We start from the raw sequence: 24,862 nt of genomic DNA, 5'->3' as shown, positions 1-24,862 counted from the left end.
CAAGAATGTGGAGGAAAACTGGAATAGCTTTATTAATATCAAGAATAGCAAAGAGGATTACAACCAATTATTCTGACCTAGCATCATCCTCCAGCATGAAAGCCCTTCTTTCACCTCATGAAAAGCTTAGATCACCCAACACTATGATGTTCCACCAAGAAACCAACAGCACTTCCTTACAAGATACAAAATTCTAGCCCCTTGGATCTCTGGGATGAGGGATCCATATATAGATGATTGCAGGGGGTTGAGTCAGCTTCTAGGATTTTGATTAGTGTCCTCTCTCTGGTAGTTCTTGATTCCACTTGGAGATTGATGATCTCTTACTCATCCCTGGGTGAATTTAGAGAGGCAAGTGTCATAGGAGAAGTTTCTGGAAGATTATATGATCATCCAACTCACAAACTGTCTCTGCCATTTCTCCACTCTCGCCCATCACACCCTTTACACTAGGCAGGTGGGATGCATCACACCCTTAGCACTGAGCAACCTGTATGGTCCAGTTTTGACCAGTTCTGAGCAGTTTCCTGTGGAGAACTTTTGGGAGATGATGTAATCAGCTGACCTTGTTCTTTTAGGGTATGGAAAAACACTTTTAGGGACTTAGGAGTCCTTGGTTTATGGACATGTATGATTGGGGTTGTAGTGCCCAAAAATGTCTATAACAGTTGCCCCCTAAAGCATGAGGTCGTTAATCTTTTGATGTCGAGTGAAATGCTTTATCATGAGGATCCGAAGTTTTTTCGAGCTGGAAGGTGACCTGTAATAAGATACAATACAATACATTATGTTCATAATATTTTTCATGATCTAGCTGAGGCGGGCATTCCCATGCTCAGCTTTATAAATTCATTTTCATGTACATAAGACAGACAACCGTCTGTGCGGGAGACTGATGATTCTGATAGAGTCATCATCCTTTGATTCAGATGATCATCTGTGCAACAACAATGTACATTTGATGTCTTTATTTTCCTGAATATGTCGCAGCCCGGATGGATGAAACTAGATCCAAGGTCTTCAAACTCGTCCAATATTCACTCAGAGTACAAGTCGATCCATGTGAAAGATGTTCTGGAGTCAAACATGGAAAGACATCGCCTGATTATGAGCCAATGATGTAAGCTGTTAACAAGCACGAGAGGAATCACCGATAATGATGATGACCCTCAAGGTACTACAGTACAATTCGCATGGTGTGAAAAAAGACTTGGTGTCAAACACCATGCAAAATCTTTCGGTCGAAGGCCATTAATGTAAACCTGTCAACGGAAGTGAGAAACTTGCCATTGATGCATGCAAGCTTCAAAGTACTGAAAGGGTTGTTCCTAAGTCGAATTCTCGGATGATGAGCTGATGTCCACAAGAAGTGATCCGTCATAGGAAGACCTTAATGAATCCCACATCTACGACATGGAATAGGGTAAATGATTTTTAGATGTGAAAATGATCAGATGATACAGTGTTCAGGGTGGCGGTCATGAAAGAATGGAGCGTGAATGTATTGCAGTGGATGAGACACAGGTGAATTCTCTGAGCGACTTCTCATGAACATACCAGCGACACTGTCATGGATTGGTAGCGTTAACCCCAAATATGGATGGTGTGATGGACCAATGGGAATATGACTAGTGAACGGAATAACCCAACCTGACTCGGACATGGACTGAAAGTGTCATGTTCAAGAGTGACTTGCTACCAATAAAGTTTCTTCAAGTTTTCTTCCCAATTTTTCCCCAGTCATTGTTGACCAGTAGCTCTTTATTTTTTTCAAGCTTGAGGAGGATAACATATGCTTGTTCTATAATTTTCCTTCAGGCAAACCCGTCGCTATGTTTTAACGAGCCTAGCGACAGTGAAACTCGTTCTTGTCTGTATGGACAAGTTTGTCGCTATTCGGTTTTAACGAGTTTAACAACAAAGATAACTCGGTTCTTTTCAATTTTAGAGAGTCTGAAAGGGACGTAAAGGAAACTCCAATAATCCTTTTTCGTCATATAATCCCTTAAGTCCGAAAAAGAATAAAATAATATGAAAGGGATGAATTTTCAGTAATTTTAACGAGCCGAACAAAACAAGCGCTCGATATTTTTGTGTAATAATCCCTCAGGTCCAAAAAGATTAAAATCTAGAGGAGGGATAGCACTTCCGGTAACTTTAACGAGCTGGAGAGGCCAATTGCTCGGCAATCTTTTCATATTTTACGAGTCAGATGAAAAGAGCTTAAAGGAGACTCGTTTTTTGAGGAACGAGTGATAATTTTAGGTAGCAGCTGATTCCAGGTAAGGTTTGGAATTTTCCAATCACGGCAGTGTCACAAGGATGGCTAACAGGATCACTCTTCGCAGTTGTTCCTCAAAAGGGGTAAACAATCAAATGGAGGTGAATGATCAGCTAAAACAGAGTGGAGGTGATGGTAAGAACATGACCAGGGCTCAAAAGCTGATGATAATGCATTCACAATGGTTATTTACCGGAAATTGGTTCATTTTTTAATGAGCTTAAACTCTGGGGGAAACGTTTGCTCATTGCTTATGTTTAATTTTTAACGAGATTGAACTCCACATAAAAACTGCTCATGCTAGTCGTATAATAAGGATGTCTCATTGATAGGTTCAATTTTTAGGGAGCTTGTGCCATTCGAAACTATGCTCCGACGCCTCTCGCATGCAAGCTAGGAACGACCAACTACGCCCCTCTACTTAACTACCAAGATCACTACCAAAGTTAGGTAGGACACTTTTTCCTTTACTCTGTTGGTGCCATAGTGGTCCCTATGAAGATGATTGGTCGATTTGACCACTCACCCGACATAGGTGGTTGAATTCAGCGAAATCATAGAGCTAACGTTAGCTGGTCATTTCTCGCTTGCCCACAAGAGGTTTGCATGTCCCCAGGTATAGCGAAGTAGAGTTTCAAGGTTACCCCTCAATTTGCAGACAAAACGTTTGTTCTGTCGAGAAAGGCCTACCTTTTAATGGAGGTATCTTATCTGGTCTAATCCCCTCTTCCTATATGGACGAGGATCAGACCAGTCATATATCCTTCGTGGAAACCTACCCTATACCTAGAGTTTCCCTGCCGAAGAAGACCAGGGTGCATGCCCCCTGGGTTTCAGCCATGTCCTCCCGAATCACTCGTGCTCTTCAGGTGGATGGACTGGAGACTGATGAGACATTCCTTGCATGAAAAGACCATTTAGGGATGGCATTTGACTATTTGCTATGTGTGAGCCGGGGAATGAAAGCTGGTCTACGAGCTAGACCACTCTGCCTTCATGCGGAAAACACATTACTCGAAAGAGTGAGGAGACGATGGCTCCCATGCAATAAATATAGTCACGCCCAAGGAGTAGATTGTAATCTAAAGGCCCTTGGACTACCATTACGTTTAGATGAACGGTTTTCCTTCTCAATGTTATGGGCACATTGGGAAGGATCCCTAACGGTCGACTGGTTCCTTTGTCAAAGCCTGTCAGATTTCTCATCTCAGGCATAAGCGATGGCGAACCAAGCGCTTTCCAAGCAGTCGAGGAAAGGATACTCACAGAAGCCCCTTCATCAATGATGGTACTAACCATGACCATTCTGTATACTTGTGCAATGATGCGGAATGGTATACTAGCCGGTAGACGGGGTCTACCTAGTAGATTCCAATCGAAGGAAACCACCAGGTTGCTTGGAGGTGGGACCAAATAGATGGTCGGATATGACTTTGATGAACTTCCTTCCTACGGTAAAGGAATGAGTAGATTGCCCCCATGTTCATCGGAGTCTGTGTTTACGAAAAGAATTTGAATGGTGTCAGTCTCATTCTCTTTGGTGACTGTATCATTCGAAGATGGACCTTCTAAAGACAAGACCGGGTCGACTGCTGCCTCAACCTTTTGACTTTCATCTAGTATGGGTTCAATGGGTTTATCTTCAATGACAGATGCTTCGACTGACCACAAAGGCATGTCAGTCAGATTTTCAACTAGCTATGGACTCGGCAAGAGTTTCTTGTACCCAGGAGGAAACCATAACGGCGAAGCGGGACGGTTATCCAAGACTCTTTTAGCTTCGTCCAAGAAGGGACAACGGTGGACGGCATGATCACCTTCACACAGTCTACAAGGGAATTTACATTTTCCTTTCTGTCCAAAGACTTCATTTTCACTAGTTGACGGTGTACTCTCAACATGATCATCAGAGGTTGATGACACCGGATTGTGCAAATGGGGAGACCAATCCCTTAAGATGCAGGGGATGCAAGGAAAATCTCAATGATAGTGGTCTCCTTTGCAAATGACACATGGAGATTTAGGCCTGGATGGTGCAGTGTGTGGATTTTCACTAGACGATGCATGGTTGCTCCTTTTCACCTTTGGCTCCTTCTTCTTCTTCTCTTTCTTCTTCTTCTTCTTCTCCTTCCTCTTCTCAGTTACTTGGTTTTTATCTTTACCAACTTCACCAAGCGAAGAGGAAGGAGGGGAAGGAGAAACAAGTGAAGCAGAAGGTTGGGAGGTAACTCTAGTATCATCTAGTTGCTGACTTGACTGCTCAAGAACCACAGGGGTTTGAACGACAGAGGTCGAGAAGAGCCATATGGGCAAGCCAATTGTCAATCCTGGGAGGGACAGTGTGGCCATATGAGGTGCACCAACATCTCCCCAAGAGGAGAAAGGAATAGGGAACAGTGACTTTATTCTGATTAAAATAAGTTTTAGACGCTTTGACACAACTTGTTTTTTCAATTTTTAAGAGTCGATAAAAAACAAAAGATGACTCTAGTCGCCTTCGATTTTTAATGAGCTTGAAGTGACAAGTGCTCAGATGGACCTTTTCCTTTAAGGAGTCTAAAAATGAATGAAAGAGACTACTCTGGAAATCTAGACAGAGGGATTACCAAACCAATCGCAAAACTGCATAATACTTTTTACGATACGGTAGTCAATCTTCCCGAATGGTGTGTTCAGTGCATTGCGATCGATAGGGCAGCAAACACAGCTTCCTATGGATAAAGGATACAGACTATTGTGGTCTCCCAATATATACTCGACGGTACATGGGAGCACAAGTCCGTACTGGCACTTGTCGTCTCAAAGAGGAGGAATCACCCAACCAACAATGAAGGCGACAGTTACCAGGCTTTACGATGCCAGAATACGTCTCTAGCCTAGACTTCTAGATGTTGTGCATTAGGTTCCAAAGTGTTTTTAGGTTCATTAAATTTATTTTACATTTGATATTTCTTAATAAATTTGCCTTTTAGGTTCACTGCGTGATGTAGATATACAATTTGTAAAATGCAATCTAAGATGATAAACAATCGCTTAATCTTCTTTTTGCAATGAAAATCCTAGCTACTAAAGAAAGAGAGATGATATTCTTTCAACATAGAGCAGAGAGCACACACTAGATGCACTGTCCTAAATCAAACCAACAAGCAGTCTAAATGCAAATGCACATGCATGTATTTTTTTCAGCTTTCTTAATGTGTGAATGACAAGAAGAAGGCTAAGTACAAATCTGAATTATCTTTTCAAAGCGATAGTACTAACAAATTTCTCTTCAAAAAACGAAAGGAAGATAATGACGACACTTTGCTATTTTGAATTGAAAACTACTTTCGACACTTGAAAAACTACTAATTCAAATCAAATACAAGAGTAACCGTATAATCAACCATCAAGAATAATAGAATTCCTTTCTTTGACTGAAAACAACACTTGCGACACTTTCGAATCAAAAGACGACAGTTGGATTATGCTACTTTTCATAAAAGAGAACTGTAAATGGCGCATAATACATAAAAACATTCACAGTTCTTTGCACAATGGAGGTAGAATGATGGAAAGGAAGGGAGTTTCCACAGTGGTATACTGATCATAGACAGCAAAACTCCTGAATAAAGCTGAAGAGAGTGAACACAGAAACCAAAATTTGAGAGCAGGAGAGGTCTTGTCTGATCGCACCTGCAACACAGGGAAAGTGCGATGCAGCGCACCTACTACACACGGGAGGTGAGATGCATCCAGATCCCCAAGAGGAGAAGGTGCAATGGTCTAGGGACGAGACTTCAACTGGGTTTCGGGTCATAGTTTGCAGCTTAGTTCAGGGATTTAGGCCGAGCAAGTGACGTTCAGTAAATATAAATCACAGGGGTTGATCTAATGAGGTTACTAGAGCCACCACTAGGGCAATTAGAAGGTTTGCAAATCAATTGTTCAGTTTATAAACAAAACTCGTAGCTAGACTGAAGCAGCATTGATCTACTTTGCACTTGCATAGCAAATGCATTTCGAAGGCTAGCTGGCTTGACTTCAGTCTCCATCTGTAAGTTTATAAAACAAACAAATATAGACATACAAACAATCTATTCGCTCCGCAGTGGAGTTGCCATTTTGTTATTAGGAAATCTAGTGTCCACTCGGAGCTGCTAGTCCCACTAAGACTGGTAGCTATCTTAGAAACAAACAAACTAAAACTACTTTCGCTTTCCTTTATGAGAAGTAGATAAGAGGGGAATGAAGGACACCAACCTCAATCTTGCGCTTGGTTCCTTGCTCGGTTCCTCTCCCTTCTGATAGATCCTTGCCGCTTCTCCTTCATCTACCCAGCTTCAAAGAGCACATGTGGAATCAAAGCAGCATAATACTATCGAAGAACAAAGATCTAAAATCATAAACAATATAGGACCAGATATATATTGACCACACGAATGCATATATCATCAAACATAAAAGAATGTGGAGGAAAACTGGAATAGCTTTATTAATATCAAGAATAGCAAAGAGGATTACAACCAATTGTTCTGACCCAACGTCATCCTCCAGCATGAAAACCCTTCTTTCACCTCATGAAAAGCTTAGATCACCCAACACTATGATGTTCCACCAAGAAACCAACAACACTTCCTTACAAGATACAAAATTCCAGCCCCCTAGATCTCTGGGATGAGGGATCCATATATAGATGATTTCAGGGGGGTGAATTAGCTTCTGGGATTTTGATTAGTGTCCTCTCTCTGATAGTTCTTGATTCCACTTGGATATTGATGATCTCTTACTCATCCCTGGGCGAATTCAGAGAGGCAAGTGTCATAGGAGAAGTTTCTGGAAGATGTTATGATCATCCACCTCACAAAATGTCTCTTCCATTTGTCCACTCTCGCCCATCGCACCCTACAGAAGGGCTTTCCAGTATGCATCGCACCCTTTACACTGGGCAGGTGGGATGCATCACACCCTTAGCACTGAGCAACCTGTATGGTCCAGTTTTGACTAGTTCTGAGCAGTTTCCTGTGGAGAAGTTCTGGGAGATGATGTAATCAGCTGACCTTGTTCTTTTAGGGTATGGAACAACACTTTTAGGGACTTAGGAGCCCTTGGTTTATGGACATGTATGATTGGGATTGTAGTGCCCAAAAATGTCTATAACAAGGTACTACCTGATGCACAACTCTTTGCAGTGCATGTCACGGATGGCCATTTCAAAGATATAATCCATTTTTTAACCACAGGGACTGCATCGAAGGAATATTTAGTCCAGCGGAAGGAAGGAGTTGGTGGTGCGTGCAACAGACTTTTCTGTCATCGTGGGGCACCTCTACAAAATGGGAAATGAAGAGATATTGCGAAGATACATACTGGAGTTTGAACGAGGACAAATCCTCATGGAAGCACATGGGGGTGCTTCATGAGGACACTATGCAGGATGCACGACTGCACATAAGATTCTTCGCATTGGGCTATAGTGTCTGACCCTACACCGAGATTCGAAAGTGAATTGTAAGGCTTGTGATATATGTCAAAGGATGGGAAAACCATCATGAAGGGATGAGATGCCACTCAATCCATAGATGACAGTGCAACCATTCGAAAAATGGGCAATCTACTTTGTGGGGTCGACCAAACCTCAGGGAAAGACGAGTGCGTGCTACATCATCACCGCGACGGAGTGCCTAACTCGATGGGAAAAAGCACAATTGGTTAAGGAGTGCACAGCCGCTACGACTATGAAAGTTTTGTTCGACAACGTGTTGACACGATTTGGTTGCCCAAAAATCGTAATGATTGACCACGGAACACGCTTCCTGAATGAAACCATCAGCATGCTCACTGAGGAGTTCTAGGTGTATTATCACCAAAGTGCACCATACCACCCATAGGTGAATGAAACAATAGAAGCATTCAATAAAATATTGGAGACTGCATTGACCAAAATATGTAACACACGGTGAACGACTAGGACCTGCACATACCTACTGTGTTATGGGCGTAGAAGACAACATGTAAGAAATTGACAAGACAGACACCATTTTGGTTTTTCTATGGTATGGAAGTAGTCATGCCGATGGAATATATCATACCTAGTCTACGAATAGCAATGCTCACAGGCATGTCAGACTGCGAAGCTCTGGAAGAAAGGCTCGCACAATTGGAAGAACTCGAGGAAGAACAATTTCTAGCCAGATTTCACCAGCGGGTACAAAATCAGCGTGAGATAGCTTGGCATGACTGCCATATCAAGTTGCGCACCTTCAAAGTAAATGACTTAGTGCTGCTGTATGACAGAAAGTTCAAAAAACTTCCCAGAAAATTTAGAATGCATTAATTGGGACCATATGTGGTAAAAGAGGTTACAGACGGAGGCGCGGTCCAGCTAGTCAAACTTAATGGAGAACCCTTCCTAGGAAAAGCAAATGGCAGTCACCTAAAGCCCTACATGGGTGGGCCAGCTATTTGACTAACCAATCGAAGCATAGTCTTCGCAACCCAAGGAGCCGGGTAGGGGCGGGGGACTATAAACATATGCACTAGAAGCTGGTACCACAGCAAAGACACGGGTCAGACGTAGATGATTTAGAAGTAGAAATGTAGTAGATTTAGCTGATGGCAAAACGAGGCGTTGTGGACCTTCACGCTGCATAGGCATAGGTGGATGGACTTTGTGCAAAGATCACCACTCTAGCAGAGTGACTCGGGACGAGTCACGATGATTGTCTTGGGGGCTTGTTGGGCAGCAAATGCCCCCACAACATGTTTTTGGGGCTTAAAGCCCGAGTGTTTTTCAATGTCATGTAAAGACTCCGCGAAGTAAGGGCATAGAGTGCGAAAGTCTAGGATGAGTCATAGGGTTGTCCGCCCTAAGAATTGTAAAATAATGTAATTTAATGTATAGTTGTGTCGGCCTACCCATGGTCCGTGGACCATGGGATTATATAAATAGAGCAAAGCTCTAAGTGTAAAGACAGTTGGGAGTTTTGAAAAGTAATAGATAGATGCGAAGGCATGGTTAGAGGATAGAAGTGGATCTGAAGGTATTGGGTCATAGTAACAGGTAAAGTCTCTGCAGTTGAGTACACCGAGGCCTAGTAGAGTCCGCAGGTAAGTGCACGGACCCCTGCAGCTGAGTGTGTAGGGTGGAGTCGGGTCTGTATTGTACTGAACTTGAAAAGGGTGATTAATAAATATAAGTTAATTCATAATATTGTGCATTTGTCTGTAAATCTAGATTTCTATGGGCTATTTATCTTTATGCATTTATATGATTCAAGTGGATGTTGGTGGCTACCCACCTATCCCTTTTGAACCCCTACAACTATCTCTTTCAGTTTTTTTCAATTTCCTAAATTGTAGCACAGTTTACTATTTTTAGCAGTTTTTCGGGTCCTAAACTTCTGGAGCCGTTTTGAGGCCCTAAACAATGTTTTTTGGGAAATCTAGGGGCAACATGGGTCCATGGACCGATGTTTCCCTTCCCAAAGTGGTAGTGCTAAGATAGTTCTTTCTAACGAGCTATTGTACGCGTCAAATGGAGATCATATACCAAAGTTATGACCCCTAGAAATTAATGTACCAATTTACCCAAACAGGGCCCACAATTTGGCGTTTCATCTTCTAGGGTTAGGTTTTGGGATGTTAAGGGTTTTCCATTGTTTCTCAACAATAAATAGGCCTTCAAGCCTCATTGTAACACAGTTCAGAGGCATGTAGCCACCACATCTCTTCTCAGAGATAAGCTACCATCTTCTTAGCTAGTTTATTTCCATTTCTATTTGTAAGCATATTTCAGTATTTTACAGTAATGAAATGAAGTATTATTTCCACTGCATCTCTATATTTATGGTTATCGCATCTCTGTATTTATGGTTATATCTGTAATATGTTGCGTTCCTGTTTAAATCCGAATTAGTGGTATCAGAGCAGTTTGCTTTTTCTCTGTTTTTCTTTGCATGTCCCCAATGAGGTCGAGATATAAGGAGTTAGGGCTTGAACTAGTTAAACCTTTGCAAGACCAGCCTCACAAATCCCAATGGCCTCCCATGGCAGATGAAAAGAAAGATGAGGGGGCAGGAGATCCTATCAAAATCTTGCTCGAAGAAGCCCTCGAGCAGCAAAGGAATGCGATGATGGATAGTTTTGCGTAGATCCTTTAGCGACTACCCAGAGGCAACGCATCGGCTTCCAACAACTACTCTGGAAACGCCACACCATTTACGGTACAAGTTAATTTTGAAATCCCCATCTTCGAGGGTCAAATAGACGTAGATGTCATAGATAAATGGTTAAATCTGCTAGATGGGTATTTCTCTGTTCATGAATTTTCAAGTCGAGAAAAAATTGTTTTCTCTCTTCTCAAAGCAGCCCCCCACGTCAAGGACTGGTGTGAAACCTACTGTGAGTAGAAGAATGAAAGTATGGGCTCACTATTTTTAGTCGAACCCACTTGGGATTCATTCCGAGATGCCATCAAGGAGCCGTACTACCCTATCAAAAGCTATAAGGACAAATACATAAAGTGGACCACGCTGTGATAGGGAAGGGACCAAGATGTGCTAGAGTTCACCAACATTTTTCATACCCTTTCCACATAGTTAGGTATCAAAGATTCTGATCTGCATTTGGTACTCAAACACCATGGCTTCCTACATAAATACATCTAGGAAGATATGGAGTTCCTTAACATCTCACTGCTCGGCATGGTGTACTGATACACTATCAAAATTGTGCAAAAGTTCAAACAGAAGAAGCAAGACTTTAGATCTACGAATCCAAAGACCAAAGGACAAAGCCAAGGCAGGGTGACCCAAGACAACCCGTCGAAGCCGCAAGAAAATAACAACACCACGAAGTCAAAGAACGACATAAGAAAGTGGTGTGAGTTCCACAAGAGCCCCACTCACAACACAAGTGAGTTTCGGACCAAGCAGTCCAAGTTGAAGGCTTCTGAATCAGATGCATGTTCTGATCCTAAGCCAGAACCCGACAAGGGGAATGGAAAAGGGAAGAAGATCATTGATGCGGATCCCAGTGCCACTGTTACCACCGCCAAGATCCAGAAAAATGAGCCCAAAGATCCAGAGGAGGGGTAACGTCTTTTCCACTCATAGATGTGGGTGAAGGGTTCACCGCTGTAATTCATTATCGACAGTGGTAGCCAAAGGAACCTCATTTTAGTAGAAGTCATGAAGCAGTTGGGCCTACCGACTACACCACACTCACAGTCGTACAGTATCGGGTGGCTTCATGAAGAATGAGATCTCAAAGTTCGGCAGTAGTGCTGCCTTCCCTACAACATCAAGCCCTTCACAGACGAGGTATTGTTTGATGTTACACCTCTAGATGTTTGTGATGTACTATTAGGCTAGCCGTACTTAAGGAGGCAACATGCTATGTGTGAGTCAAGGCCTTGCGCTTTCATCATTTCTTTGGGTGATTCATTATACAGGATACTAGAGGTAGCCCCGCATACCGCCACCTCTTTGACCACTGCCAAGAAATGTAGCAAGCTCATCTCCTAGACTAGGAAATTCATTTTCTTTTTGGTTCACCCCCAAAGTAAGGGGAAGATCATTGCTACATCCATGACCCCCACAAAGGGTTCCTCCATGCAGCAACAACAACAAAGGGATACGGTCATGAGAGAGCATAGGAACAACTTCTCCTCACCCACAGGGGTACCACACAAGTTTCAGGTGGGTGACAAAGTTTGGTTACATCTACAGAGAGAACGCCTTAATGCCTTACCAAAAACCATCAGAAACTCAGACCACTCTAACATGGTCCTTACAAAAATACCAAGGCTAAGGGAAACAAAGCTTTAAAGCACAACATTCCTCCATTCCTTCGCTTGCACCGAGTGTTCAATGTGGACTGTCGTCAACCATGCTTCCCACCATTTCTGGACACATCAGAGATTGCAGAACAACTCACCGGAGACCCAACTTAGTAGAAGCTTCCGCATCCCAGGGAGGAACTCAACGCAATGGGGACCATTGCTTCCTAAGGGGGGAGGATTGATCCAGGTGGATGTTGGTGGCTACCCACCTATCCCATTTGGACCCTCACAACTTTCTCTTTTAGTTTTTTCAGTTTCCTAAATTGTAGCATAGTTTACTATTTTTAGCAGTTTTTCAAGTCCTGAACATCCGAAGTTGTTTTGAGGCCCTAAACAACGTTTTTTGGGAAATATGGGGGAAACATGGGTCCATGGACCGATGTTTCCCTTCCCAAAGTGGTAGTGCTCAGATAGATCTTTCTAATGAGCTATTGTATGTGTCAAACGGAGATCGTATGCCAAAGTTACGACCCCAGGAAATTGATGTACCAATTTACCCAAACGAGGCCCACAATTTGGCATTTCATCTTCTAGGGTTAGGTTTTGGGATGTTAAGGGTTTTCCATTGTTTCTGAATAATAAATAGGCCTTCGAGCCTCATTGTAACATAGTTCAGAGGCATGTAGCAGCCACATCTCTTCTCAGAAACAAGCTACCATCGCCCTAGCTGGTTTATTTCCATTTCTGTTTGTAATAATCTTTCAGTATTTTATAGTAATGAAACGAAGTATTATTTCCGTTGCATCTCTGTATTTATGGTTATCACATCTCTGTATTTATGGTTATATATGTAATCTATTGCATTCTTGTTTAAATCCGGATCATTATATGTGTTTTAGTTACGCGCACTCACCTAAAAGTAAATAAGTAATAAGAACATCGGGTTCACACAAACTAAGTTAAAGCACTAATATATTAGCACAATAAAGGTCGGGATCAGGATAATACTGTATTCACAAAGGTGCACACGAGTTGCGAAGGATAGAAAATTGCACGGGGCAACGTAGCGCATGGGTTAGGATCACTCATTTCCAGAACCCTCATCAAGACATCCCTAGGGTGCGGAAACCTGGTTCTAGCACCCTCCCATACTACTTCGGGTGACACCTCAATCCGCTCCACAGACTATTGCCAAAACGGCTAGTAGTACTAGGTTTTGCTTGGCTAAACTCACTGCTAAACCTGGGTCAAGCCCCACATAGCCAATAGATTGAGCCAGAGATTCATATCTCTTTTGGCTCTTATCCCTGGGTTAAAGAAGGTAATCCTATTGAGATGCGCATTGAATAATTTTGTGTCTAAAATTCAAGACCCCATCTACAATAACTATCATTTTGCATAGAAATTGAATTTTCCATTCTGCAATGACTATCATTCTGCAGCGAACTTGAAATTTCCATTCCACAATGACTAGAGGAAAATATTAAGGACCATGCACTAGTCAATGATTGGCTCACTATCTCTACATCTTGTCCATTGGATGAGAATAAAGTGATATTCAATGGACATGATGAAAATGAAGTAAGCCAACCATTAACTTAGTACATGGTGTTTAATATCTACGCTATCACTCTTCATAGGACTGGAAGTTTCCCTCCATTAGGAATAGACTAGAATTTTCCATTATAATTTTTGCACGAACATGTCCCAATGTGAACTTTCCTGCATTAAAAGGGGTAAGAAATATGAAATCAACAACAGTGCATTAAATATTGTATAGAGCCTAGACTGAAACCAATATTTACTGTGATATTGACCCATTAATGCATGGGGGTTGTATACGCCCACTGTTGGATTTAAGAAAACACATTATCCAGTGATGGGCATATATAGCCCCATGAATTAATGGGTCAATAGAACCATAAATATTCATTGTGGAGTCTAGACTAGGATATACACTATGGGATCATTTAATTCCAAAATTGTCCTATACCACATTTAATGCAATACTGTTGGGTGCATATCATTTTTGTTTGCCTAAAAAAGAACAAGTAGGAACTTGTACTTGCATTGGTACCATGCTATCCTTATTTCTATGCATAAAGCTTGGGATTATGCACATTGTTGTCTCTCAAAAAAATGTAGTTAACTTTGGAGTCTTTTTTGGTAGATGGATAAGGCTTTAGTTCTTGATGATGCTATCAAATATGTGAATAAGTTATGGGAGAAAATCAATATGCTTAGAAAACAGATCCCCAAAGACATGGTGCAGTCGATTTTTTATGTTAATAAATCTCCTTTATCTTTTGAGGATGGTAAAACATCATCTATTGTAAATTCTTCGAAAGCCAATGTAGATGATAGATTAGGTTTACTGACTCCTGAAATTGAGTCAATTTTTTGGTAGAAATTTTCTGATCTTAATCCAATGCGAGAAGAAGAAAGGTTTGCTAGTGAAGTGTCTCTCAGGGCTTGAGAAACTTCATCTGGCAGTAGTAAATGCAAGTATTCTCTCCTTTCCTAAGACTACCCTTCACTTGACATTGAGTGCACAAGTGAAAATAATTGCATGTGTATTCAATATTTTTGTTATGTTCCATCAAAATAATAATATTATGAAGATTGTTATTAGTAGAACTGATTAACTAACACATGTATTGATGTTGTGTTTCTTCTCAATACAGATGGAAGAAGGTTGTGGCCTTATGATAACAGACATACTGAAAAGCTTGGAATCTCTTTTCAAGAATATGGCTTAAAATACACCTAAGTTTATACATTCAACCAATATTGTCCAGTTGGTTGATCTTCTATCAAAACATAATTTTGGATGTGTGCTCCATTCTTCCTGAAGAGCATGAAGGTGTTAAAAATGGCAACAAGAAATGCTAAAAATAGAAGTGCTAAAAATAGCACTACTATAAATAGCAATTTGGGTACCAGTGCTGATTGGGCAACATGGAATGAAAAATGGAAGTTCTAAAAATAGAATTGCTATTTTTATCAGTTCAAGATGGATTCCTATTTTAGTCAGTCCCTGGACAAAAAGTAGGAAGTAAAATTTGAATTTGAACTTAACAGCTATTTGAAAATAAATTAATTAATTCTCCATGAGTTAACCAGTTGTGAAAAATCAAACATGAAGTCTATGTGAGGACATGCAACAATTTCTCTATTAATTGAGGAATTTATCCATCAGTTAAAGAGATAAGGATGAATTCTAATTTGAGTAGTAATTAGTTGGCTCAGTTAACTGAGTCAATTCCAGTTATATTTGATTTAAACAGTTTGTTTAAATTAATGTGAGTTTAGTTAGTTAATGCATGCTTGCATATAACTGCTACACTTTAGATAACTGAAGATTCTCTCATGAATAACTCATGCATGTCCCAGTTGAGATCATAGAAGGGACAGTGTACTATTAGTTGGATGAATATTTTTCCTATAAAGGAAGCTCATCCATGATGAGGATTTATCTCCTTCAGGACTGTGTAGTTGGATCAGAGGTTAGTGAGTGTGTGAAGAGACCAATTCATACAAGTGGCTACACTGGACCCCAATCAGAATTGCGCAAAGAAATAGGAGGCTTGGAGGGTAGACCAAAGGTTAGATAAAGGCCTTTGACTATCTATGAGTAGCAGAGGTATTACAGAGAGAGCAAGATAGCTTTTGAGCTGATTCTTTTTGTAATACTGGTTATGTTTCCACTTGTATGATAATACAGAGATGGGGTTTTAGGTTGGTGCTTTCCCCAGGTTATATCTTCTATGTTATGTGTGATCGATTCCTTCTTATCAGTTATATGTGTTCTTATTGATGTTGCTTATGTTCTATTAAGCTTCTGCTAAATTGGTTGTAGAAGTAGTTCAAGTATTTTCCTTTAGTCCATTGCATTATCAAGTGATCTATAAGTGGGAATTTCTACATGGTATCAGAGCATAGGTGATCAAGGAAGAACAGTATACAGGAAGGGAGAAGTTAAATTTTGTGATTCCTAAATGTAGAAATCGAGTTCTTATCACATCTCTATTTCACCTATGGCGTTCAATGGTTTGAGACTCGAATATGCCCTTGATGGAAGTTCGAATTATATAGCCTGGAAGGATCACATGGAAGTAGTACTAGAGGATAACGGTCTAAAGGACCTCATTGCTCAAGAAATACCTAAGCCAATTGGTGCTGTTGAATTGGCTAAATGGAAGAAATGTGTGGCTAGAGCAAGGAGAATCCTTCTGGAGGAAGTTCAATATCACATAGTCTCAAGTCTCCATGGGAAGGAGACACTGTTTTCAATGTGGAAAACATTGAAAGATCTATATCAAAATAGCAATGATCAGAGGAAGTTGGAACTAAAGGACAAGCTTTGGAAGATCAAGTGTGAAAAGAGTGACATGATCTCTATGTATCTGAACAAGCTCACCTCATGCAGGGATGAGCTTGGAAGTGTAGGGATCACGACAGCTGATGATGACATGGTGAGTCTTGCACTCCTCAGTCTTCCTAAGAGCTGACATAGCTACCAGGACTCGGTTAATGGAAGAGAGAAACTGCCAGATTGGGAACAACTTTGGTTGGATTTGATGCAGGAGGAGATAAGAAGAAGCGCCAGAGATGGTTCTTCGTCCATGGAGGATGAAGAAAAATATGCCTTAGCGAGTAAGACGAAGAAGGGGAAGGAGAAGGTTTCTCATTCCGAATCCAATTCTTCCCATGGTGGGAAGAACTCTGACAAAACAAAAGTGTGATGCTTTCGTTGTCATGAGGTGGGCCATTTTGCTACAAATTCTCCATTGAGGAAATCCAAGAAGGGATCCATGGAAGGATCAGAAGGTGAGGCACTAGCCACATAGTTCGAGTTGGATTTCACACTGTTCGCATGCATGGTTTCATCCATGGTGGGAAGTGGTTGGTTTCTTAACAGTGGAGCTTCTTTCCACATGACCAGCGATAAGAGTTTGTTTAGTACTTTGGAGGAGAAAGATCTCCAGATACTCATAGCGATGGGTAATGATGAAAAGTATAGTGTCTCAGGTGTAGGCATGGTTATTTTTGAGAGGGAGCATGGAGCTCTCCTTACCTTGACCAATGTCAAGTATGTACCAGGACTGAAGAGAAACTTGGTGTCGATCATGATGCTGGAAGACAGAGGCTCTGATGTAGTCTTCAATAAGGGAAAGGTTTTCCTTAGACACATCATCACTATACAGGTGAAGCAGATCAGTTCATGGGTCAAGAACCTATATGCTCTTGAGGTTCAAGATGCATGCAAAGCCTTGAGGAGCAAGGAAACTGATGGAGACTTGGTGGTTGAGAGGGAGAGTACATTACCTCTCAACATGCAGCACCAGAAGAAGTCTCAGACAATTGTGGAGGAGCCACGATTGGTGCAGCAGATTCAGGAGGTTGTGGAGTAGCCATAATAGGAGAAGCTGAGAGGAGATCGAGTAGAGACATCTACTCATGTAGAGACCTCTAGTAGGGGAAACTTCCATTTTCTCTATTAATTGAGGAATTTATCCATCAGTTAAAGAGATAAGGATGAGTTATAATTTGAGTAGTAATTAGTTGGCTCAATTAACTAAGTCAAGTCCAGTTATATTTGATTTAAATAGTCTGTTTAAATTAACGTGAGTTCAGTTAGTTAATGCATGCTTTCATATAACTGCTGCACTTCAGATAACTGAAGATTCTCTCATGAATAACTCATGCATGTCAGTTCAGACAGAGACCCAGTTGAGATTAGAGAAGGGACAGTGTACTATCAGTTGGATGAATATTTTTCCTATAAAGGAAGCTCATCCATGACGAGGATTTATCTCCTTCAGGACTGCGTAGTTGGATCAGAGGTTAGTGAGTGTGTGAAGAGGCCAATTCACACAAGTGGCTGCAATGGACCCCAATCAGAATTACGCAAAGAAATAGGAGGCTTAGAGGGCAGACTAGAGGTTAGATAGAGGCCTTTGACTATCTATGAGCAGCAAAGGTATTACAGAGAGAGAAGGATAACTTTTGAGCTGATTCTTTTTGTAACACTAGTTATATTTCCACTTGTATGATAATATAGAGATGGGGTTTTAAGCTGGTGCTTTCCCCGAGTTATATCTTCTGTGTTATGTGTGATTGATTCCTTCTTATTAGTTATATGTGTTCTTATTGATGTTTCTCATGTTCAATTAAGCTTCCGATAAATTGGTTGTAGAAGTATATCAAGTATTTTGCTTTAGTCTATTGCATTATCAGGTGATCTACAGGTGGGAATTTCTACAGAAGGGAATCTTTGACTTGCCTAAAACTCAGCAAAAGTTTGGAAACCAAATTATATTAGATATAATACATTAAAACTCTTCCAAAATAGCAGGAGACATTAAATTTGGAAATATTTAAATTTTTTTCAAGTGGTATACTTATTGGCAAGGTTTTGAGTTTTCTTAAGAAGTAGACATATTCGCAAGATTTCAAGGGACTTTTTAACTTGAGTTTTCTTTGAGTTTCTAAATTGAGGTCATGATCAAATGGTGAGGATGGGGCATGTGGGGCCACCAACCAATATTTGATTATCTAATAACATGATTATAGAGGTTGGGACCACATACAAACAAAATAGTACTCGAAAGACTTTGACACAATAGGAACCCCATTGTTGCAGTAGTTTAGCCAAACACACAGTTCATAACAGTATGAGAATAGTACATTTGTTTTTGTAGGTTGGCTACATGGAACTTTGTGATTTTCCATTCAAGGAATTGGACACACTTAGGGGAGCAAGTCAATTGTAAGAAGCTATCATTTAAAAAATAATATACAACACCAAGCATCAGTGAAAAACCAAGTAAATGTGAATGAGAATCACACAGAAAGCCAGAGATGTTCATCAATCCAAATAACAATAATCAAAATTGTTATTTAAAGAACAATGATGAAGTCCATTCTAATGAAGGAAGCTAAAAGGATAGCCCCAATGAAAACTTAAAGAAATGCACAAGCATCAATGATCTCAAACTCAGACTTAGACTCAAACTCAACAAAGGCTTTTTCAAGTGGTGAGTTTCAAGAGCAAGTCTTAGGAAAGACTCACAAATCTTAGCCAACTCGAACTACACTCTTCCAGATTATTGTAAGAATTAATTACAAAACCTAGGTCAGATTCAAAGAGATGAGACATTTCCTATCAAACATGGTAATGTGGTGTTTGATGTTCTCAATGGTGATGTCAATGATCTTGATTCTACAAATAATGAAGCTGGTGGTGGGCTAGGAGGAAGACAAGTTATTGGGCCCTACAGGAAGTAAAGAAGACCTTGATGATAAGTCTGAATTAGGATTCTTCATGCTACTATTCACAACAGATCCCATTATTTGGGATGCCCATAACTTAACTGTGATTGTGGTGGAGGTTGGTATTGTGTCAATGCCTAAGACAAAGTAATAAGTTGAAATGGTGTAAGGAGAATTTTCTGTACTTCCTAAGGTATTGGTAACTATTGTGGAATTTGGGTACCTTGTGAAAGATTGTGTGGTAACTGATTCAACAAATCTGGAGCAGCTTCAGATTGTGATACTTGTTGTAACTATGGTATCTATTGAGGAATTTCTTGAACATGTTGTGATTGAAGTGGATATTGTTGAAAGGACTGTGAAGAATGACCTTGGGAATGAATGGAGAGAAGGAAATTTAACTTGTAATTGACTAGGCTTCATGAAATTAGTCTAATGTTGATGGTTTAGTGGTTGAAACTATTGATTTTGAAGGGGTGGTGCAGATGGAGGTAAAGGTGGCAATGTTTGCATAGAAGGTTGTACAAATTGTGTTACAAGAGATAGAGAAGCAAGTCTTTATGATTGTTTCCTTTGTGAGAAAGGAATGATGCTTGATGATTGTGTCATAGGTGACATGAATTCAAAGCTTGGGGGATTAGAGCCAAGGGAAGATCTATAAATTTCTTGAGATTTTGGTACCATTCCTAATGGTATTTCTGTACCTACTAACCTAGAGTCATTCACTAAAGCCATAGGGTGACCAACAGAATGAGTTAAATTGAATGAATATGCCAAGCCAGAACATGAATTGTTTATGAATTTGGGCTATGATTTTTATGTTTCAGACAAGGAGTCTGACCCATTACAGGTCGTTGTCCTAATGCACCTTGACTACTTTGCAGCAAAGACGATGTCTTAGTGGAAGTATTTCTGATATTTCAAGACACAATACCTGATTGCAGAAGAGGATATGACTAGTGCTCTTCAGACTTATTCATTAAGAAAAATATCATCCTCCCAAACATCCTTCATCTTTACATGCTAAGGAAATCACTAAAAAATAAAGAATTGAAAAGGAAATGGGGAATAATTTGTCATTGAACTAATTAGATCAAAAAATACAATAGGGAGAAAAGAAAGTTGCCCTTTTAGGAGTTCATATATCCTTCTCACTCATCATAGGTCTATCCATATGAGATAAGGGTCCATGCATCCTCCAATCATGGTTAGGAAGACCAGGTTCCAGGCCCATTACTTTCTCTCTATAAGCCTAACCACTTCTTCAGGTCACTACGAAAATAATCATCTTTCCTTGAGTTATCACTTCCTCTACCATGATCCTCCAATATTGGGCTCATATCCTAATTCATCGCACAAGTATTATTCTTGCTCTAAATTTCACTAGTTTCTAGACATAATTCAACTACTTATTATATCAAGTTCCTTAGGTTGTTGTACATGTAAAATTAGTCCACACGAGGACGTTTGGCACCTGTAATTTCCATAGGCATCAATTAGAGCACCATACATTGGATGATACCTCCAATCATAGCCATTCCTCGAACCATATGCTACACTCGTATTAGATGTGTCAAGTTTCTTGAGGTGATCTCCATCGTGTTTCCCACCCCAAGGCCTTTCACATGCATAGAGCCATGCTTTAACTACTTTTCCCAAGATCAACGCCATTTGAAGCATGAGCCATCCTTACTATTTGATCTTCTACCCAATCTTGTTAGCCTATGAGTCTAGTTTGGTAGCTTTGGCTAATGGTGAAGTGTTGGAAATAATACTGAGAGGGGGGGTGAATCAGTATTATCTAACTCTTATAATAAATCTTTCTTATTTGTTCCTTGAATTATTTTTTCATGTCAGTACCATAAAATAATGAACATGAACAAAGAAAATAGATAGTCACACCAAAGAACACAAGATGTAAGGTGGAAACCCAATGTGGGTGAAAACCACCTCCTGCAATATGTCTCTATCTTCTTTCAAATTAGAAACTCGTTTTACAATGGTTATGTACTGGTGTAGTCATTTACCAGTACGCAGGCTGCAACCTGCAGAGAGCTACAACTCTCTCTCTCTCGTTTTCCAGTCTCTCCTGGAAGGAAGCTACAACCCCCTACTTGTTTTCTTACAAGGACCACTTTTCATAAATTTTCAAACTGGATCCATAAGCATCAAATGATCATCAAGTATAAGAGAATCACCCAATCAACTGTAGTAACTAGATCAACAATAATAGGACCAAACCTAGAACACAGCAATGATAAACAAAGATTTTAAGAGAAGTAAGCAGCTTCACCCATGTACTGCCTGCTTACAGTAAGCACCCTGCTCAACTGCTCGCCTGCTTACGTACGCACCCTGCTCAACTGCTCGCCTGCTTATGTACGCACCCTTCTCAACTGATCGCCTGCTTACGTATTCACTGTAGTCAACTGCTCACCTGTGTACCTCGCTCTGAGTCTATTGAACTGCCTGCGGACCTCTGCACCTGCAACCCTTCTGTGCCTGCGTACCAGCACACCTGAAACGCTTCGTTCCTGCGTATGTACGCACTTTTCTTTCATTGTACCTACGTACCTTCAGGCATAGATGATTTCAAGACTTCAGAAATAACCCAGACAGTCAGATCTACAGATCTGAACATGCGCCGAAGAGATCTCAATCCATCAGTAGATTCGCCTTATTTAGATCTAGACATACTCCCAAGAGATCATAATATTTCAGATCTAGCCCTCATAAGATATTCAACCAAAAACATGCTCAAGCCAAATGATCTCCTTTGCTTTATATAGGAAAGCTCTTCCTTAAATCATGGATCAATACCACGGGCCGACACCATAATAACACAATACCGTCGGCTAAATACCAAGAGTAAAACATAAGAAAACCCCACATGTGAATTTCTTTGCCTTGAAATGCGTGCACTGGGGGTACGCACCTCCTAAACGGGATAACTGCGGGTATGTACGCACTTTATGTAACACCGACCTGCGTGTACGCACCTTATGTAAGGTGTACCTATGTACCCCTTATTTTCTTCAATATTTGATAGCTGATCATCAATCTCTACTGCTGTCTTGAAGTACTATGATCTATCACCTGAATGGGTTGCCATCAAGGACAACACTTTAGCCATAATGCCAACAATCTCCCCCTTTGGACTTGACAGCAACCTCAAAACTTCAGCTTCATTCTCCCCCTTTGACATCAAGGGCAAAGGGTTATGCTCTGCCTAAGAACATGCTCCCCCTGAATATGAACCAGATCTGCAACGAAGAACCATAATCCACCATGAAAGAGATAGAGACATATTGCAGCTACTTCCAAGATCTCCTTCTGCACATCCTCCATAATGCCAACAATGCATTATATGCTCCCCCTAAACCTGTACCATCAATCAGAAGAGGTTCAGCAATAAGATGATGCATCAACAACCCCCAGCTTTTGCCTGAGGTATTCAAAAGTGTCCCTGGGCAATGGTTTGGTGAGAATATCAGCAACTTGTTCCTTAGAAGGAACATACTCCAACTTGACCTTCTGTTCAAGTACTTGTTCCCGGAGAAAATGATACTTGATTGGTATGTGCTTGGTTTTTGAATGCATAACAGGATTCTTTGAGATGCTGATTGCACTTGTGTTATCACATAAGATGGGGATTGGTGGCGTACAAGTGATTTGAAAATCCTGCAAAGTCTGCATTATCCAAAGGAGTTGGGTGCAACAAGATGCATCAGCAACATATTCCGCTTCAGCTGTAGACAAGGCAATTGAACTCTGTTTCTTGCTGAACCAAGATACCAGTCTGGAACCCATAAAGAACGCACCACCACTTGTGCTTTTCCTGTCATCCACGCTTCCGGCCCAATCTGCATCTGTATAAGCATGAAGTGTAAGATCTGTATCTCTAGGATACCATAAGCCATAATTTTGAGTGCCTTGAAGATATTTGAAAATTCTCTTCACTGCCTGAAGATGAGTCTCCTTCGGATTTGCCTGAAATCTTCCAACTATTCCAACTGCATGCATGATGTCCGGTCGGGTACCTGTCAAATAAAGTAAACTTCCAATCATAGATCTGTAGGTTGGTTGATGTACTGCTGCAGATTCATCATTTGCACTGAGGCTACATCCTGTGACCATGGGTGTACATACTGGTTTTGCATCTTCCATACCATATTTCTTCAAAATCTGTTTGAGATACTTGGTTTGAGATAAAAAGATTCCTCCTTCTTTTTGTTGGATTTGCAAACCAAGGAAATATGTCAGTTATCCTAGCAGGGACATTTCAAATTCTTTTGGCATGACCAAGGAAAAGCTTTGACTCATAGCTTCTTCATTGCTCCCAAAAATAATGTCATCTACATACACAACAAGTATTAGCAATTTGTCATTTTCAACTTTTATATAAAGATTGCTATCTGCTGATCCTTTTGAAAAGCCTTGTTGATGAAGATATTTGTCCAAATGGTAGTACCAAGCCCTTGGAGCTTGTTTGAGACCATAGAGAGCCTTCTTCAATCTGCATACAAGATTTGGATCATTTCCAAGAATGAACCCATCTGGCTGTTCAATGTACACTGCTTCTTCCAAGTCTCCATTTAGAAAGGCTGATTTCACGTCCATTTGAAATACTTTGAAGTTTTGAAAACTTGAGAGAGCAAGGAACATTCGGATGGCCTCAAGTCTTGCAACAGGAGCAAAGGTTTCTTCAAAGTCTATTCCTTCTTGTTGCGCATACCCTTTACAAACAAGTCTGGCTTTGTTTCTAATTACTTCTCCATTTTCATTCAATTTATTTTTGAAGACCCATTTTGTTCTGATAACATTCTTATCTTTTGGTCTAGGAACCAGCTCCCAAGTGTTTTTCTTTTCGATCTTCTCAAGTTCTTCATCCATTGCTTTCACCCAACATTCATCTTCGCATGCCTCTTTCACATTTTGTGGTTCAGTAGAGGAGAGTAATGCCAAATAGCTTGAAGCTTCTGCAACTGTTCTTCTTGTTTGTACACCTGCTTCTTTCTGCCCCATAATCTGAGATTCTGGATGATTCTTCTGAACATATCTAGATGGAGTCTTTTCTTCTATTCTTGTTTGCTCCTCTGGTTCTTCTTGAGGTTCTTCTTGAGGTTCTTCTTCTTCATCATTCTGTCGTTGGGGGTAGCCTTCATCTTCTTCGATGTCTTCATGATGTACTTGCCTAGGAATGTATCCCTTCTCATCAACCACTACATCAATGCTATCAACAATTCTGCCAAGTCTTTTATTGTAGCATTTGTATGCTTTGCTATGTGGAGAGTAACCAAGAAGAATGCCTTCATCTGCTCTAGGTTCAAGTTTGCCAAGCTGCTCATCAGTATTCTTGATATAGCATTTGCTCCCAAAGATTTTGAAGTGCTTTACCGAAGGAGTCCTACCACTCTAGAGCTCATGAGGAGTTTGAGTGTTGTTCACTCGGACATTTGTTTTGTTGAGAATAACAACCGCAGCATGTGCAGCTTCACCCCAGAAAGTTGCGGGAGTTCCTGACTCATCAAGCATAGCACGAG

The 24,862-nt window shown here is 40.6% G+C and overlaps 1 pseudogene; it reads left to right on the top strand.

Annotated features, from left to right (window-relative positions):
- The window catches only part of LOC149235094 (transcription factor bHLH25-like), a 50,716-nt pseudogene extending 35,913 nt beyond the window's left edge, over window positions 1-14,803 (top strand).
- The last annotated feature ends 10,059 nt before the right edge of the window (window positions 14,804-24,862 follow it).

This window comes from Pinus tabuliformis, chromosome 8, assembly GCF_031772625.1.
Source record: "Pinus tabuliformis cultivar Carrire ecotype Pingquan chromosome 8, CPIR1, whole genome shotgun sequence".
In the NCBI taxonomy this organism is placed as follows: Eukaryota; Viridiplantae; Streptophyta; class Pinopsida; order Pinales; family Pinaceae; genus Pinus; species Pinus tabuliformis.
Note: the sequence above shows the minus strand (reverse complement) of the source record. Positions and strands in the feature narration are given on the sequence as shown.